Source organism: Schistocerca piceifrons, chromosome 5, assembly GCF_021461385.2.
Source record: "Schistocerca piceifrons isolate TAMUIC-IGC-003096 chromosome 5, iqSchPice1.1, whole genome shotgun sequence".
Taxonomy (NCBI): Eukaryota; Metazoa; Arthropoda; class Insecta; order Orthoptera; family Acrididae; genus Schistocerca; species Schistocerca piceifrons.
Window position 1 is genome coordinate 268,838,116 of NC_060142.1, and position 19,570 is coordinate 268,857,685.

The window sequence follows — 19,570 nt, forward strand, 5'->3', positions numbered from 1 at the left end:
AGCAAAAGCTTCAAAAGTTAGATACAATGGAACAACACCAGAGCCAAACACAGCAAAAGCTTCAAAAGTTAGACACAATGGAACAACACCAGAGACAAACACAGCAACAGTTAGACGCAATGGAACAAAATCTTCACACCACACTTGAACAAACACGTGAAGATTTAACTACTGAGTTACATAAAATCGAATCGAAATGTCAAAAAGTCTGTAACGACGTAAAAACAAAAATTTGTGAGCATTTTCAACCTATTTTTTCGCGGCATGAAAAAGCATTACAGAATCACGAAGCAGCCATAAAAGAACTGCAAATTATTGTTCATGAAAATCATGAGACCTTGCAAGCTAAAATTGACTCAGTTGCATCTACCGATTCGGTTACGCAACTTGCAAAAACTCAGGAAAACTTAAAGGACACAGTAGAAAGACACATGGAGGAAATTAGTTCATTATCAGAGAAAGTAGTTGAACTTTCGGATCAGCTAAATAATTTATCTACAAAGGTAGATGATAATCTGGATGACACAAAACTGGTAGTCTTTAATGACACAGAAGAGTGCAAACAAATTAGGAAATTCAAACAAAATCAGAATCAAATTAATACGCAACACCAAAGAGAAATCCGGGAAGTGCAAGATCAGCTGACACAAGTAATACAAAAATTACATATTTCAGATGACACTCGCGCTCCAACACGGGAAGAGGAACTTAGAAATACGGAACAACCACAAAATAATAACACAGAACACTTCGGAAATTATGAAAGAAATTGGCAAGGCACACCGAATTTTGAGATGGAACCGCCGAAACGACGTAACAATGACCGACATGTGACTCATCGACATGATGATTTTGACTATAAGCTGTTCATTACTACACGTAAATTCAAAACATTTAAGAATTCTGGCAACAACATTCATCCACAAGCATGGCTCCATCAATTCTCTCATTGTTTTCCTCCCAACTCGTCATTAGAGCACAGAATAGAATTTATGTGTGGCTACTTAGAGAATGAACCAGCTGTAAGAATGCGATCGGTCATTCACGATTGTCACAGTAAAGGAGAATTTTACCATGCCTTCCTCTCAGCATATTGGTCTCAAGCTACACAAGACCGAGTAAGACATAGCATCATAATGATGAAACATTTCGAACAATCTGAATTTTCCAGTCTTGTGAAATATTTTGAAGACATGTTGCACAAGAATCAGAACCTGTCAAACCCATACAGCCCCTCAGAACTCATCCGCATTTGCTTACTCAAATTACCTGAACATTTACGACATATTATTTTGGCAGGGCGTTGCCAAGACGACATTGAAGCATTTCAGGGACTCTTACAAGAATTAGAAATTGACACTGACAATCGCGGAACGCGAAAACAGGAACACAACAATTACAGGTCACATCCGTCGCAATTCCGCGATGAAAGAAGTAATAACTGGACACGACAAGGCTATTCTCACAACACAAATCGTGACCAAAACAGACACTACCCGTATGACAACCGTTGGCAGAGTAGTAATAACGACAGGGAAAGATCACCTCTCCGCGGTAATGACAGAGACAATCAGTGAAACAGACAATATGGGAACCAAAATAAAAATTATCAAGGGAGACAGAATAACTTTAGACGCAACGGACCAGCACGCAGTTACGATTCAGGGAGAAGCTCTCCACCACGTGACCGACAAGAAAGAAACTATGGAATCTACCGACATGACGACAGACGATATGATCGTAACGACAGACCTAAATTGCATCAGAACTGGCGGGATTCAAACAGAGCAGGGCCCTCTCGACAAGGTGAATTTGTAGAAGTTAGGTCTCCAAATCCCAATAACGACGTGCGCCAACAAAGAGACAATAGGCAATGACTCATACCGCTGGCAGCCACGAAACGTATGTATGAAACTGACGACGCAGCTGCCGTAGCTAGTAATTACCTTAAAATGGAAGACATTAGGGATATCTTACTCCAGGAACACGACGTAAAACATAACAACATTGCATATCCTGTGATTCACATTACAGTAAATGACGTAAAATTTACGGCAGTTCTTTACTCTGGCAGTCCCATTTCAGTAATTAGTGAAACAGCCTTTAGCAAATGCAACAAATCGAACGATTGCCCCACACTTCCGTTATGTAAGATTAAATTACAAGGTGCAATCTTTGGAAAAAGTATAGATGTACGCCAACAAACCAACTTAGAATTCTTTTCTCAAAGCCACAGCTTCTCTATGAACTTTCTCATTGTTCCATTATTGTTGACGGAAATTATATTGGGAGTAGACTTTTTGAATGAATACAAAGTAATCTTAAACTTTCACGATGCTGAAATAAGTTTAGAGAAAGAAGGTAAGTCAATAGCTTTGAAATTTGAAGATTGGCTCTCAAACCATGACGAGGAAATTAATCGGCTTTACCTTCTGTTAGACAACAGTTCGGAATTTTCTACGGAACTAGACACTAACAATCACTCTGCAACTACTGACAGGGATGATATCGACGACATATTTGATACTAATGAGTTAATTCAGGATAAAATTCGAACAATTGAGAATTGTAATGACAGTGGTAGGCAAGACCTTTTTGAGATTTTACAAGCACATTCCACAGTTTTTACTCACAAAACAGGAACAATCATGGGATTTCAATACCAATTTCGTGTTCGTGAGCATACTACATTTTGTGTTAGACCATACGTAATTCCAGCACATTATAGGGACCGTGTTAGAACAGATATACCATCTATGCTTGACGAGGGCATTATTGAGCCTGCAGTAAGCTCATACAACAATCCATTACATGTTGTTGAGAAGAAAAATGGATCGATCAGACTTGTCTTAGATTCGAGACAAATCAATACTATCATCATTCCTGAAACAGACAGGCCGCAAACGATGGAAGAACTTCTTCAAAATTTTAATGGCGTAAAAGTGTTGTCTTCTATTGATCTCAGATCCAGCTTTTATCACATCGAACTTCATCCAGAATGTAGAAAATACACAGCTTTCCTTTGTTTCGGCGTTTGTTATCAGTTTCGGAAACTTCCTTTTGGTTTGAACATTTCTTCGGCAGCATTCATTCGCGGACTAAATTCCATATTACCTGAGTTCTTAAAACGTCACATCACCTTATATGTGGACGATATTCTGATAGCAGAAGTCTCTTGGGAACAACACAATCGCATCCTCAACAGCGTGTTACATATTTTTGCAGAATCTGGAATTACAGTTAACTTGGAAAAGTCTGAATTTCGTAGGACAAAGGTGAAGTCATTGGGAAATATTATTTCTTCTGAAGGTATTCAGCCGGATCCTGAAAAGTTAGAAGCAGTAAGAGCCATTCCAGTTCCATCCACAAAAAAACAAGTCTGCAGTTTTCTAGGTCTTGTAAATTCTTACCGTCGTTTTCTGAATATGCAAATTCTAGTTACACCAAAACTTTGTTCTTTCACTGGAAAAAATACAATTTGAAAGAATCGCTACTTAACGCGCCAATACCAGCTCATCCAGATCTGTCACAAGATTTCTGCCTTAGCACAGATTCTTCTAAAGTCGGTCTTGGGGCCCATTTATTTCAAGAAGCCAAAGAAAATGACACTACTGTTCAGAAAACCATTGATTTTGCTAGCCGAGTGCTAACAAAATCTGAAAAAAATTATTCCGTTACTGAATTAGAAGCTTTAGCTATCGTTTGGGCATTTAACAAATTCCGTTTCTTTCTTTCTGGTAAGCACGTAAAAGTATACAGTGATCATCGTGCATTACAATTTCTTATGTCTTCAAAATTAAATCATGACAGGTTAAAACGTTGGGCATTGTTTCTTTAAGAATTCCGCTTCACAATAGCCTACACTCCCGGCAAGGAGAACATTGTTGCGGACACACTGTCGCGCGCACCGGCTGGGCTTGAGAAAAGTAACACAGAAGGCAACCTCGAGAAAAATTTCAGTATTCTTTACATTCAAAATTCGCCTTTGAAAACTTCATCACCACATCTTTAAAGGACATTGGTCATGAACAAGATAAGGATCCGATTTGGAAAGGCATCAAGAGCAAATGGCATGAAAAGACACACACACAGATTCGGCATTATTACCTGGTTAGAAACAACATACTCTTCAAACGCTGCACTGTTGATGACAAGCTATGGGTACTTTGCATTCCAGACGATTTTGTTAATAAGCTCATTTGGTACATTCATTTCAGCTACGCACATTTTGGTCCACGAAAATGATATCATATTCTTCGAAAGACTTGTTATTTTAACAATATGGAAAAGAGAATTCAAAGAGTCTTGTCTATTTGTAAACTTTGTCAAAAGGCGAAACCATCTACTGTCTCACATCGTGCTCCGTTGTTTCCTATTATTCCTTCTAAATTAAAAGAATTTGCTGCTGTTGATCTCTTGGGACAGCTTGCCAGAACATCTAATGGATTTTCGTACGTTCTAGTCGCTGTTGAACTTACTTCAAAATTTGTTTCTTTCACTCCATTACGTAAAGCCACTGGACGGTCTGTATCCAACGCCTTCGTTAAAAATTTCTTACGTGAAGTTGGACACGTTAGTAAAGTCATTTCAGATAACGGACCGCAATTCAGATCTGCTGTTTGGTCACGCATGCTTCGGAATCATAAAATCAAACCTGTTTTTATTTCATTGTACTCACCACATTGTAACCCGTCTGAACGGATTATGAAAGAAATCAATAAGCTTTGCAGACTTTATTGTCACAGAAAGCATCAGCATTGGGACAGATATTTACACTTATTTCAAAACATGCTGAATGAAATGCCTCACGACTCCACTGCTTTACCACCTACTCTTGTACTAAAGAATGAAGAACCACCGAACAGAATCAGAGAGCTTGTACCTTTCCCGAATACACGTAAACTTCGACACAACGACATAATTGATTTGGCTATTATAAATATAAAATCTTCAGCAGACAAAAGGAGAAAACTACACGGTAAAGCAAATGCAAAGAAATTACATATTGGTCAGAAAGTTCTCATTAAAGCTCATTCATTGTCACATAAGAACAAACACTAGAGTCACAAATTCTTTCTAGTTTACAATGGACCTTACAGAATCCAACGTATACCACATGATAATTGCGTTGAAGTTGAAACTCTGCGTACTAGGAAGAGTAAAGGTTTACACCACATTTCACATGTAAAACCCTCTATTGAAAGGTAATCTGCTTTTTAACTGTGTCTTTGCCATAAAACTTTTCACTTCACATTTCTAGTATGCTTTGTCAGACTTAAGGAACTGTTAATATGCAACAATGTTTGAAGTTAAATATCCAGTCTAGAACCTAGGGAACATTTTTAAACAGATATTACGAATGCATTGTTATAGTGAACAGATGACACAGTGTTGTATTTGTACATTCTTGCTTGTTAGTTGCACGATTACGCAACTACTATCAGGCTCACATACTTAGAACACATACTGGTACTGCTAATGAGATTTTAATGCAACATTTTGGTTTACTTGAAAAGATACTCTTCATTTGAAGTACATTCGGAGAGATTAAAGATGACTTAACATTTGGTTTCTTTGATAGCTACACAATTATATCAAGACGCTATTAATATGTGACACAATTTACAGTGTTGCTTTTGCGGTGTATCTGTTTTATTTCTGAACTGTTTTTCTGTATTATTCTGGAAAGTAAAACATGTTTTAGTAGTAACTTTTGTGGTATAGCTACAATGAGACAGCCTTTTTCGTAGCACAATACGTCACATTATCTTACTTTCTTGATCATGGTAAGGTACGTAATAACTACGATATATATGTACGCAAAGCATTTCACTTTCGTTTATGATGAGGTAAGTACATTGACTTCAGCAGAACTTTGCTTACAGAGGACCATAATTACGAGACTTCCACAGAGATTATCTTACAACATGACGCACAGTTTAGCGCTACAGTACACGTATTTGAGTGATTAATTACACACTTAAAACATTTATTTTTTTAAGATATTTGAAGTACAATGATACAAGGGTTTTCTGTGATACATTTCATTCCATTGCTGTAATCTGTAACACCTGAGGGTATAATTACATTAATCCTCAGGGGGGTACACGTTTACTTTGTGTACCATGTGTTTGGCAAGTACAAGGAGCCCTAGCTAATATGGTATTTGCTTATATAACTTTACACATCGGTACCATATTTCTCTAACACACAAATTACACAGCTATCTGATCATTTAACTGAGAGATAAACATTTTTTTACTACATCAGTGACACATGTTTACGCAATTACACAGTTGGATAATTTCATACTTATGAAATTGTATTTTGTCTGTACTGTGTGAACTGTTCATATTTTTTCGGAACCATTGTGATGCTATGAGAGCTTTGAATGATGTATTTGGTATGGGATCATGATTTTAAAGTACGTTTGAGGTAGATGACACTATTGAAATGAGCAGAGAATATTTTTTAGGGTTTGAAATTATTGCAGAAAGCTACGACGTTTTTGAGATTTGACTGAGGTGTTATGATGTTATTATTATGATGACGATGTGTATTATGCTGTTGAGGTATGTTTATGATCAATAAGCTAATGCTATATGAAGAATTTGATTATGCTACGTATTTATTATGATGAAATATTGAAGAAGTGTCGACGAATGTGTATATATATAATGAGGTAAGGAATAATGAGTAGTGGTTAGGGACTCTGATTTGTAGAAAAGGATGTTGGAAACCAAGAATCGTACTTTAGAATTATGAAATGTGTGTACATGTGTGAATGTATCACAATGCCACTGATAATTTTTTGGACACTGTTATATTCATAGGATTTTGTTTCTACACATTTGCAACGCAAATTCTTGACCTGTGAAATTTTTTATATGAGACTGTCACTGTAGCGGAAACTGCTGTCGTAAATATTTCCGTAAGAAAGTTAAGTGACCACCTGCACATAATGCGTCGTGGGCACCCAACTGTGTCAGACGCCTAGAGAAAAAGCCATTAGTGTGTGCCGTTTCAGAGGCACAGGTAGAAAAAAAAAGGAGGAAGCCATTATCCTCGCTATTGACATTCCTTTGTAGAAAGCATCGCAAATACGACACGCTCAAACTTGAAAACATATGATTATACTGTGGAGCTCTTAATTTATGATATTTACTAAAATGCCTAATGAAATGATGAGAAACATTTCATGGCTATTGTCTTGCTAGTTGAGAGAAATGCCATACGGCTTGCTTTATGTATTTATTTACTCATTTTGTTTAATATCTAGTTTCTAGCTGCACTGCAGCATTGATTAAAATAAAATTTAATAGATGTACTAATATAAATATTTTATGCCTACAGATCGAGTAAATAATTTTATGATCTATTCAAAAAAAACCAAAGAACATAAAAAGACATTTCCCTTCACAGGAATTGCATATGGAAATTTCTTTTCAACCACTTGGTAATTTTTTTGGTAGAATAACTTCTTGTGGTGCACCACTTTAATTACATAGATATTAAGATGTGAACAGACTTTTCCCTTATCTGCATTGTTGTCTTTAGTGTACTATTTTTTCTGCTTGAGCTATGACATGTTTAGATATAAGTTATGGCATTTGCTGCTGCTGCTTGCGAGGCATAGTGCTACTAAATTTCACTTTACGTTACTCTGTTAAGCCAGTTTTACTACGAATTTATTTTTCTTGTTTGCTGCACATTGCCATATATTAGTTGTAATATTGCATTTGCTTTGCTAATTTATGCTGCTTGCTTTGCCATTTGTATTTTTTATCATTGCTGTTTGTGTTAATTGTTTTGTGCTGCTGCATCGCCTCGTTCCGTAGTTTAGCAACTGAGCTCAATAGATTTAAGTTAACTTAAGATGGGGTAGGCTATATAAGAGAATGAGTTGCAATGTATTGGAAGAAATGCATTGAGAAGTTATACGAAAAAAGTACAGAAAGCAGGTATAGATAGGACTTTTTGGGACTAATGATGAACGAAGGGAGATCTCAAAAAAAAAAAAAGTTTTGTTTGCAAAATACTGCATTACCAAATGTTACACTGAAAACAAACCCTGTCCTTTCGCCCTGTGTTATTCTGCTATGTGTTTGTGTACTCTTGTATATTTGTGTTTTTCCTGTCTTTATGTTTTTAGCTGATATGAGTTATGTTGTGGAATTTTTCTAATAATATGTTATTTTCTTTGTAAAGATGTTTAGACATTATTTATTCTGTTTTGTTTTAATGCTCATGTGTGAAGTTGATGTTTCAAAAGTTATTCTGATCTTTTATGTATGAACTTATGTCGTAATTCCTGTAACACTGATCTGCATTTTTATTTCTATTCTTTTATAAAGTCTGTGTTACTACAAATGTTATCTGTACTGTTATGTTCTTTAATGATGTATTTTGAATCTTTGTAAGTGTATTCTTATGTTATAAAATTGTAATTGACACCAGTTCATCAAATTAAGTAACTTGTAAGTTCCATTTCACTGCACACATTTCTGTTGGTCATAGTATATGGACAATATATGAGAAGTAGGTACTGTTAGTGTTTACATGTCTGTTAAAAATTCAGCAAGGGACTGGATTACAGCATTGCTGGTTCTAAGGACAATTCCAAAACTTTGTGAGTGCACAAGTGGTGGTTATGGACTTGCTATATTGTCTGCAAGACTCTTCGATGGTGATTGTGCACCTGCACAGTCGCAGCAGATGGCTGCTGGCCAACTCTACAAGGACTACAGTGGGTCAGCATCTTTGATGATCCACCAATACCATTATTTCTACAAGGACCTCTGGTGGCCCACCAATACCACAATCTCTACCAGGACTACAGTGGGTCTGCTCTGTGATGACCTGCCTACCAATACCCTTCAAAATGTCGACTGACTGCTGTGGTTTTGCTCTGTTGTGAACCATTACCTGTCTGCATGTCGAGAGTCAGCACTGTCTTTCCGTTGGAAGGACAACACTACTTCTTCAAGACTGCTTGGAAATCCAATACCTCCGTGTGCAATTTCTTTTACTGCTCAGTCTTTGAGAAAAACACTGCTATTTTACTGTGATGAACGATCAGGACTGTCTTTATAAACTGTGAAAAAATTTTAGCTTTTGACCAACATTGTATCAATAAGTGTGTGCATTTGATATCTTTGTTACTGTAATTATGAAAAATTTTATCAAATCATTATTGGCCACTGCCCAAAACAATTTGTAAAATTTTTTTGTGGGGAGCCTATGTAAGTAGGCTGTTTATGTTTTCTTATTGGCAACGTTATGTAGCGCTCTGTATGAAAATCACTGGCTGTGCTGTGTGCAGTCCATGGCTGGTTTGCATTGTTGTCTGCCATTGTAGTGTTGGGCAGCTGGATGTGAACAGCGCGTAGCGTTGCGCAGTTGGAGGTGAGCCGCCAGCAGTGGTGGTTGTGGGGAGAGAGATGGCGGAGTTTTGAAATTTGTAATACTGGATGTCATGAACTGCTATGTATATTATGATTTTTCAACACTATTAAGGTAAATACATTGTTTGTTCTCTATCAAAATCTTTCATTTGCTAACTATGCCTATCAGTAGTTAGTGCCTTCCGTAGTTTAATCTTTTATTTAGCTGGCAGTCGTGGCGCTCGCTGTATTGCAGTAATTCGAGTAACCAAGATTTTTGTGAGGTAAGCGATTTGTGAAACGCATAGGTTAATGTTATTCAGGGCCATTTTTTTGTAGGTATTTTTGAAAGTCAGATTGCGTTGCGCTAAAAACATTGTGTGTCAGTTTAAGCACAGTCATGTATAATTTTTCAAAAGGGGACGTTTCAACTTTACTATGATTTCATTTCTGAATTTCGACCCTCCATTGCTCTTTGTTAATAATATTTTAGGATTTATGTTTTTCAGACGATCACGTCTGAAAAAGAGGCGCCAACGACCCATTGTTAGTGGACGTATATGGCCGGACACTTCTCGTTTTCAAGCCGCGTATGTCGCTCCACGTGCGTGAGATCGGTGCGCCGATCATTTCATTTGCAACCTGCCGCAGTTTTCACCCAAGTTCCACTAACAGTAACGTCGTTATGCGGCCTACACCAGTCGGACACAGGCCCTGCTTCGTTCAAATTATTGATGGTGGTCCATGTTTTATTTTTTAATTTATACTAGCCGCTTCACGCCGAACTCGGCACGGAGCTTTGCAGTTTCATCGCGCTGCGCCGTCCGTTTTGCGGGCGACAATACGCGCGCGACCGCCATCTAGTGGCACTTTCCTGCTTCCTTATTAATTTGGAATGCTAATTTACGTTTTTGATTCCCCTTTAAGGCTAGGAAACGTGTCAGACTCTACGTTCTACCAATGATACATAAGCATGGGACTCGTCTTCGCCCAATAGTGAGCAACATGGGAGCTGCTACCTATTTTCTCGCGAAACATTTCACTACACTGTTGGGACCTATCATAGACAAGTGTGATCACCATATCCGGAATCCAGAGGACTATATAGGACTGAAGACACTTAAGCTACAAGCGTCGGATGTTTTGGTTAGTTTTGACGTTGCATCTTTGTTTACAAAAGTACGTCTGTAGGACTCGTTAGAGCTTATCAGCAACCACTTTGAGAAAGTCATTGTCGCATTATTTAAACATGTGCTTACCTTACCTTATTTCTTATTCAATTACCAGTATTTTGAACAAGTGGACGGTGTCGCCAAGGGAAGTCCTCTGCCTTCCATGGTAGCCAACAATTTTATGGAAGACTTTGAGGAAAGAGCACTGCAGTGGGCATGTCTCAAAGCTTCCGGCTTCTGGCGGTATGTAGACGATACATTTGTGGTGTGGCCCCACGGAATGGGAACGTTACCTGTGTTTCTCCGCAATCTGAACTCGCTCCATCAAAATATACATTTCACAATTGAAGTGGAAAAGCATGGCATTTTACCATTCCTGGACGTTATAGTCAGAAAAAAAATCCCCGTCGGAGTTTCGAATCCTCCCTCGGGCATGTGTGTGTGTGTTGTCCTTAGCGTATGTTAGTTGAAGTTAGATTAAGTAGTGCGTAAGCTTAGGGACCGGTGACCTCAGCAATTTGGTCCCACACGACCTTACCACAAACTTCCAAATTTCATAAGAAAAGCTGATGGTACACTGGGACACAGCGTCTATCGCAAATAAACTCATACGGAGCTGTATTTACAGGCCACAAGTTGTCACCACGCTGCGCAACGCGGTAGTGTCATACGCTCTTTGGTACATTGCGCATATCTGGTATCAGATGTCGATAGTCTACCTGGTGAGCTACAACACTTGAGAACGGTACTCCAACAGAATGGCTATTCCGATAGGCAGATGCATTACTTTCCAACCAAACTCGAAGGAGGGATGTAAATGGAGATGCGGAGGCTTTCTTACCCCATTTTGGCGGCAGGTCTTCAAGAGTAGAAACAATCCTCAAAAATCAAGACAACAAGCGTGTTTTTCGACCATCAGCAAAATTGAGGAGTTTATTGTGTTCGGTCAAAGACGAGCGTGTCCTCAGGAAACGTGGCGTGTGGAAAATCCCATGCCAATGTGGAAGACCTTATACTGGGCAGACATGGCGAACTGTGCAAGTACGTTGCGTCGAACACCATCGTCATATACGCCTAGGGCAACCTGATGAATCAGCGGTAGCGGAGCATAGCCAGGACACGGGACATCGTATGCTTTAGGCGTTCAGACGGAAACTTTATCCCCAGCGTCATCTTTCTGGGATTGTGTTGTTCAGGATGCCATTCATATCCGTACGGCGGACAAGCTTATCATCAAGGATGCAGATTTCCAACTAAGAGCTGCCTGGAATCCATCACTGGCTGTCGTTAAATCCAAACAGGGAAAACAAGATCTTCCGATTCATGACGTGACGCAACGCACAACTGAGATTTAATTCAGTCTTTAACCACAGGAGCGTTCGACAGCACAGCCATGGCTCATATCGCACGCGCGGATGACGTCTCTGTGGCTCCCGGCAGTGGGCACTAGGAACGCCGCTTTCCTCCAACTACGAGCGTCTTCCGGCGCACGCGTATTGTTTGCTCGCGTCATGATAAATTTCGACGCCGCTGCGCGATTATCATGAGTCACGCATCGCAGCAACTACCACCACCTGATGACGGCTGGCTCTGAGCACTATGCGACTTAACTTCTGAGGTCATCAGTCGCCTAGAACTTAGAACTAATTAAACCTAACTAACCTAAGGACATCACACACATCCATGCCCGAGGCAGGATTCGAAACTGCGACAGTAGCGGTCGCTCGGTTACAGACTGTAGCGCCTAGAACCGTACGGCCACTCCGGCCGGCCCACCTGATGAAATCGAGCAGTTGCATTGATGAAATATTGTGAGAGTTACACAATAAGATCCGGCGGCAAATGCGTATTTGCAGCATTTATATGCTCAGTAAACTACGAGTACACAAAGTAGCAGTAGTGTCATGTTTTAATGAGGAACATCAAACTTTAAGCTCAGAACTGGAACATGTAGTGCAACAACATCTCAAGGAATAGTTGGTCATGCACATAACACATAATCTACCCAGGGATTATTCATTGTAGGAGGGATCCTCCATGGTATACAGTCAACATCTAAAGAACTGGAGACTCGTTTGTAACAGATATAAAACAAAAGATAGGTCTATAGATAGAGAAATGACGAAAGATACACGTTTGGCTACCAAGACAGCACTGTGGCCCCAAGAATTTCTGATCCTATATAAAGGATGTTAGCAGCTCCAATCACTTGTAGATGAGATGGGAACTGAAATTGAGGGTAGCAAAAGTAAAATCAGGTGTTCTTAACTCTATTCATTTACAAAGTACAAGTCAGGATGAGAGAGGACAAAGTTACTTTCTTACCTATTTTTCACATACGGAAAATTATTTAAGATTTTATTACAACCTGACACACCTTGAGAGAGATTCTAGAAAGTTAACGATGTGAGCAGACATTGGTAAGCCTGGTAGGGTGCTAAAAGCATAAGATACTTTTATGATTCTAAGCTCATAGAAACAGTTTTTTGGGAGTTGGAAGCAATTAGCGGCGAGTGCACCCCAGACAGGCTCACAGCTGTACAGGGCAGAAAGGGCAGCCCCTCATAGAGACAGGGCTCCAGCAGAACAATGCCGTGAATGCTGTGATACCTGCCATGGCGCCAACAGAAGCCTGGGCTGGGGCAACGGTCTAAAGGAACACGTCTACGCAGTCGAGTCGTAAACTCCGAATTCTGTGCAGAGCCATGCGTAATAAAAATTCACATGTTTTTGTGTTTGCCGATACTGCAAGTAGGTCAGTGAACTACTACCCTCGGCTGCCTCTGTTGTATAAGAAAACTCCAGCATCTGATAAACGTTCAGAGATAGAATCTTTTGAGCCATACGCGGCTCGCACTCATGCCGTTTATTGTTCGTCATCTTGTTTTTGTGGTTCTGTCGCCTGGTATTTTCTTTAATTCGATTTACTGGCAACACTAGTTTGCTGGTTTGCTTGCATGTCAGTGGCAGCAGCAGCCCTTATCGATAAGCGCACTGTCGTACCATCCGTGGAGCGACTGCTAGTATTTCTGGGTCGTCGTCTGTCTGGAGTTCAGTTGAGAGTTCAGTTGGGACGCAGCAGCACTGAAATTCAGTCGAGGACAAACCAGCAGTGGAGTCGGGGACGGAGCGCTATTGAGTTGCATACAGCCAGTGCTTGCCGGGCGCTGGTGACACGCATGAACTGTCCGATGGAAGGAGATTGGAGCGGGACGACCGTTGGTCGGTCGTTCGGTTGGTCGTCTCATCTCATCGGGTGACGAGTATTTGGTCTTTTGACCGTTTCTGGGCCTCGACACTTGGTCATCTTGCCGGACGTGGGTCGGTTCCTTCTGTTGTGACTTGGCAAGACAGCCAAGCCACTAGGAGGTGAAGCCGAAAGGCACGCGTTAAAGCTCACGCAGGCTGGCGTGAGGTCTGGAACAGTTAAAGGATTTGAGTCTAGCAACTAAAGTACGTAGCTGTTGGAATACTTAACTTTAATCCATAATTGGTTAACATCGGTCTGACGGTACATGCATCACAAGATAAATAGCAAATGATAATGGCGCCTTGCTAGGTCGTAGCAAATGACGTAGCTGAAGGCAATGCTAACTATCGTCTCGGCAAATGAGAGCGTAATTTGTCAGTGAACCATCGCTAGCAAAGTCGGCTGTACAACTGGGGCGAGTGCTAGGACGTCTCTCTAGACCTGCCGTGTGGCGGCGCTCGGTCTGCAATCACTGACAGTGGCGACACGCGGGTCCGACGTATACTAACGGACCGCGACCGATTTAAAGGCTACCACCTAGCAAGTGTGGTGTCTGGCGGTGACACCACACCTTCCTTGTGCGGAGATGTCGTGGCCAATGGGCAAGAGTTACCTCTGCATGGGTGGGTCCGAGCCAGTGTGCCTCGGTCGCCGTGTCTCCGAATTCCGAACGGACATGGAGTTGAGTCGGGTTGGAGCTGCAGTCAGCTTCGGAAAGCGAAGACTCGCCCGACCGTTGCCGACACACGTAACTTGGGCGGGAACGACCTGGGTTGTTCGTGCGGTCGGTCGTCTCATCGGACGACGCGTATTTGGTCGCCGACCGCTTGTGAAAACTCTCTATGTGCCGAATTGATTCATTCTTGTTGTTCCACAGAGATTGCCTTTACGATTGTTCGATTTCTTGTGCAAGTGTGTTATGTAGAACCGTGTGTAGCTTTGTGATTTCCACTGACCAGATCGATGCTCTCTGCATACTGGAGTAGTCAGTTGGTCGGTTGGAATAGAGCAGTGAGTGTGTTAGTGGAAGGGAATTGAGTAGGCTGTTGGTCGGTTCTTCAGCCGTCCCTATGTCGTGTTGCCACCCGATTGTTTACTGTTACGCTTGGCTGCCTGTCTCACCTAAACTGCCTTCCTAGGCCGACCCTTAAAACCTTTATGAGCATCACTGTTTATTGTTTGGGATTTTCATTTTATTTGGTCGCAGGTACTGTGCCAGGCCTTCAGCAGTGTATTGATATTGTCTGTTATGTTAAGTACAAGGCCTTCAGCCGAACTTCATGACAACTATTTTAGCATTAGGATTTCGTTTTTCTTTTAAAATTCTTGTTCCTCTGTAGGCTTTCAGCCGCGTTTGTTTCAGAATCTGTGGCTGTAATACGTAAATTCTTGTCTGTAAGGTTTCTCTTTAATTATCTTGAATTCTTGAAACGGCCTTCAGCCGTGTTACGTAAATGTTTATCTTAAGGTTGTCTTTAATTATTCTTGAGTAATTGTTTGTGCCTTTAGCCGACAAGATACTTAAATTTTTCTTAAGATGTTTTTCTGTTGTACTGTGTGAATGCTTATCTTTAAAGTCTGTCTTTTATTGTGTAATAAGAAACTTTTTATTGGGCTCTCAGCCGAAGAATTAATTTGAATTTTCCTTAATATGGCCTTTAGCCGAAATTAGTAAATGCTTGACTTTTAAAGAATTCCTTTAGCTGATATCAGATATTAATTCTGCCTTTAGCCGAGAAGATATTGTAATTTTGCTTAAATAAGGTCTTCAACAGTTAGTCTAAATCCTGATGTTTTGGAAGGAATCATTTAAACTTATTCTGGCGAAGTTACTTGGGCCCTCAGCCGTGAATTGATCTTTGTTGTTTTAAAGAGAAAACTGTGCATTGGTTTGAGGAATAAAGTTGTGCGTGTACGTGGATAACTAACAGTAATTGACTTTGGCCCCTTTCCGCAACCTGATCCGCTTTGTCCTGCGAAATCAGATTTCATCTTTATTACACTTCATAGCTAGGACTAACAAGCTCCAGGGCACAGGCGATTTAGATGAAGATCATTGAAATTGTCTCTGTCCGCTAGTTCGCCATGGAAAGAGACACGACTTCAGAAATAATCATCTCTTCCCCCTCTGCGATAACTTAAAAAAGCCAGTAATTGGCGGTTTCTTTTTTTTTTTTTTTCCTTCAGAGACGCAGGTTTCTTAACTTTTACCCTGGTTCGACATGAGGTTGTGTTGTCATGTGAGAGGGGAGATTTGGCGTCTCTAGAGCCTTGTGACTGATTCAAGATGGTTGAAGGTGGTGTCATTTGTGCACCTTGTGGGAAAACGGAATTTTTTTGGGAGAGCACTTGGGTGTGCGACTTTGGTCTGGTAAGCACGTCTAGTCGAAGCTCTGGCATGTGTGATTGGGTGTGATTGGTACTTGGGACCTGTCCTGAGACTGACTTCACTAGCGAGTAACTTAGACTGAGGAGCCTGTGATGAAGTTCTTACTATACCAACAGTGTGACTTCAATCTTCTCGGACTACTCGTTTGCCGAGGGTACACTTATTCGTTTTTGGTTTACCAGTTTTGACGTTTGGTATCCTTGTGCGCTCTGTCATATAAATGAACCAAATTGGTTCTTAGTACGAACAGTGAACGGGTCGGGTGTGTCACACACTGAAATCTACCGTGATTTCAGGGCTCTGGTAGAGAGAAAACTGCGATCCGTATGAATGATCGCTATACGATGAAATTTTTGCATTTCTTTCGTGGCCGCAATCGATTCACAGGTGCGGCCTCCAAGTCTCACCTCCTGTGCAGCACACATCTTGCCAGCTGCAAATCACATGGTCGATCTCAATCGCCACTTGCTCTCAGCTGCACCTACGTAAAGAAACTTCAGTAGCTTTGATTAGTCAAAGTCTGCTCAGCGTCAGATTAATTCAGCTTGCGTTATCCACAATTGTAGGGCCAGAGTACTTGACTAACGGATCACGTACTTAAACTGTCTTTGCTAACCAGGGTCCACCCAGTGAAGTATTAAAGCATCTGTTAATTTTTTAGGGAATTCAATCTACAACTTGTTTAGCGTAAACTATGTCTGGTTAGAAAAAATAATTTTGTTAATACACTAAATTTTGAAAACATTTTCAGTCAATTAAATAGTCCAAACAAGTTATCTTGCATTGTGGCGACCAGTGCCAGGATCTGGGATTGACGGCACCTTCAGTGACCGTCAGATCGCGTTGCCTAGGGTAGTCACTCAATTGGACATCCCTTGCGCAGAATTTTGAATTGATTGCACCTTCTGTGACCGTTAGATCGTATATAGAATTGCCCATTGATGTTTCTGTTTCCCATGTGTAATGTGATGCACTGGGCAGAGTAGATTCGCGTTGCTGGTGCCTATACATAATAGTAATACTTAATTATTGTATGTGTGCATTTTCATGTTTTGGTTAAGACTTCTGTGTCACTTGATGGTTTGTTTCTGACGGCGAACGGCGTAGTGCTGGTTTGTTAGGACACATTGAGATTTTCGTTTGTGAGCATTGACAAGCGTGCTCTTATTTGAATTCGTTGTCAGGAACTAGGAATCAGTAGCCGGCGGGAGCGTAATTTAGAGTAGAATCTGTGTGGCATAGTAATGTGTAGTGTTTAAATTCTTTTGGGTCAGAATTTGAGTGCATGCTTACAAGAAGCAAGACACGTTTGCTACAGAGTAGCGGAAGTAATTGTGTTTTGTTAACCATGGATCCACGTCAAATTATTAGCGGTGACCAGAATTACACAGGATTTTCAGGTAAATGCGGTTGAAGGCCGGGCAGAAATGTCGAACATAGGACCTGCAGAGTATGACGACATTTCTCAGTCAGGTGACGAAAGTGAACGGGAGACCGGAGCAGAATGAAATGTAGGCGCTGTTGGTGCGAGAAACACCATCAGTGAGACAGGCAACCCAAAATCATGAACGAAACGCCACAGAATGATGGAATCTCGTTCATCTAGTACTGTAGGTGTTAGTGGTAAATCTCAGTTTGAGGATCTCTTGGAGTTCATGCAAGAGGCAGAAAGGAAGAGGCAAGAGGTAGAGTAGGGAGGAAGAGCGAGAAAGACCCAACTAAGTCATAAGAACGGTCAGAGACGGTATAGATGGAGTCAAGAAAAAGGTCGTAGGAATCCAAGAAGAGCTAGAGAACGTCATGAAAACGACACCAGAAACGCGTGAGGTCGCGAACCAAGCGAAGGCGATCCCAAAACAGCGCGATTGGACGCACAAGTAGCACGAAAAGACGCACAGTGGTCAAAGAACAAGGTAAACTGGCAAGAAATGATGTGTGTAAGACTAAAAGGGCCCTTGCAACTCTCAAAAAGCAAGCCAAAAAATAGTTCGGCAAACGCAGGAAAAAGTGAGGGAGGCTGCGAAGCGAATCGAACAGATAGAAATCAAACAGGCCGAAAGTTCTGAAGTTAAAGATCAGTAGACCCGAGTCGCCGCGCAACAAAACGAGTTGGCCTAGGGCGTTCGGCAGGCACATGAGAAGGTCGCGCAATTGCTAACACAAACTCTTTCAGTACATCGCCATCGAGAGCATCACAGAAGTGACGAAAATGTTTTGCGACTCTCCCAAACGCTATATGAGGACACACCCCTTGCACATGGGCGAATGCAGCAGGCATATGGTCCTGCTGCGACAAAACACGTAATAGAACACGCTCCATCGGTGACACGCAGCATGTCATAGTCGGAGCCGCAAAAAATTGTACACGTCTACGGACATCAGAAAAGTTGTTACGTGAATCTGTCAACACGAGGGTACACCATAACAGTGCACGAAGATCCTTTGGGCACGGACTCATGGAATCACGCCCTGCAGACGAGAGGGAAAATTCGTACGGCGGGTAAGTCATTCCTTTCGATCCCAAACTTTTCTTGACCATTCAAAATTTTCAAGTCTACAAGGAACAGCGAATTACATCCAAAGACCTGGATGGCACAGTACGATCACGTCCTACCAGAATCTTGGCCACTCAATTACAAGCTCCAGTTTATCTGTGGTTTCTTAGAAGGGTCGATTACAAAAGATATGAGTGGAGTTGGGGAGAGTTGTCGCTCCTACCAAGAATTTAAGGACACATTCCTTAGCACATACTGGTCGCAAGACATAAGAAACGATGCACGGAAGACCATGTTAGGAAAAGACTTAGGAGCGTCAGGATTCCGCCGTCCTATCAAATTCTTCGAATCTCTCTTCAAGAAGAAACGATTCTTGGATCAACCGTACAGTTCCAAGGAAATTATAAGGCACTGCTACATTAAACTACTTTCACTTTACCTGCAACTTCTCATCGGTAGATGTAGCGATTCAATCGAAGCTTTCAAGAATGCGCTGTGCTAACTCAATTACGTGAATGAAATTCACAATTCGAGAGAAAGAATTACAAATAATGACCGTAACTGGCCATATTCGCCAGAGACGAATGACGAGGGACGAAATGGGGTAAAACATCGACCGAATCTGAACAAAAATTCAAACTTCAATGGGAATAGCCAGCCATCAAGGGAAAATAGAAGAAGACGACGAAATTACAGTAACAGCAAAAACAACTACCGACTTAACGAAAACTGGAGAGAGCTGTGGTGTCACCGCCATACACCACACTTGCTAGGTGGTAGCTTAAATCGGCCGCGGTCCATTTAGTACATGTCGGACCCGCGTGTCGCCACTGTGTGATCGCAGACCGAGCGCCACCACAAGGCAGGTCTCGAGATACGGA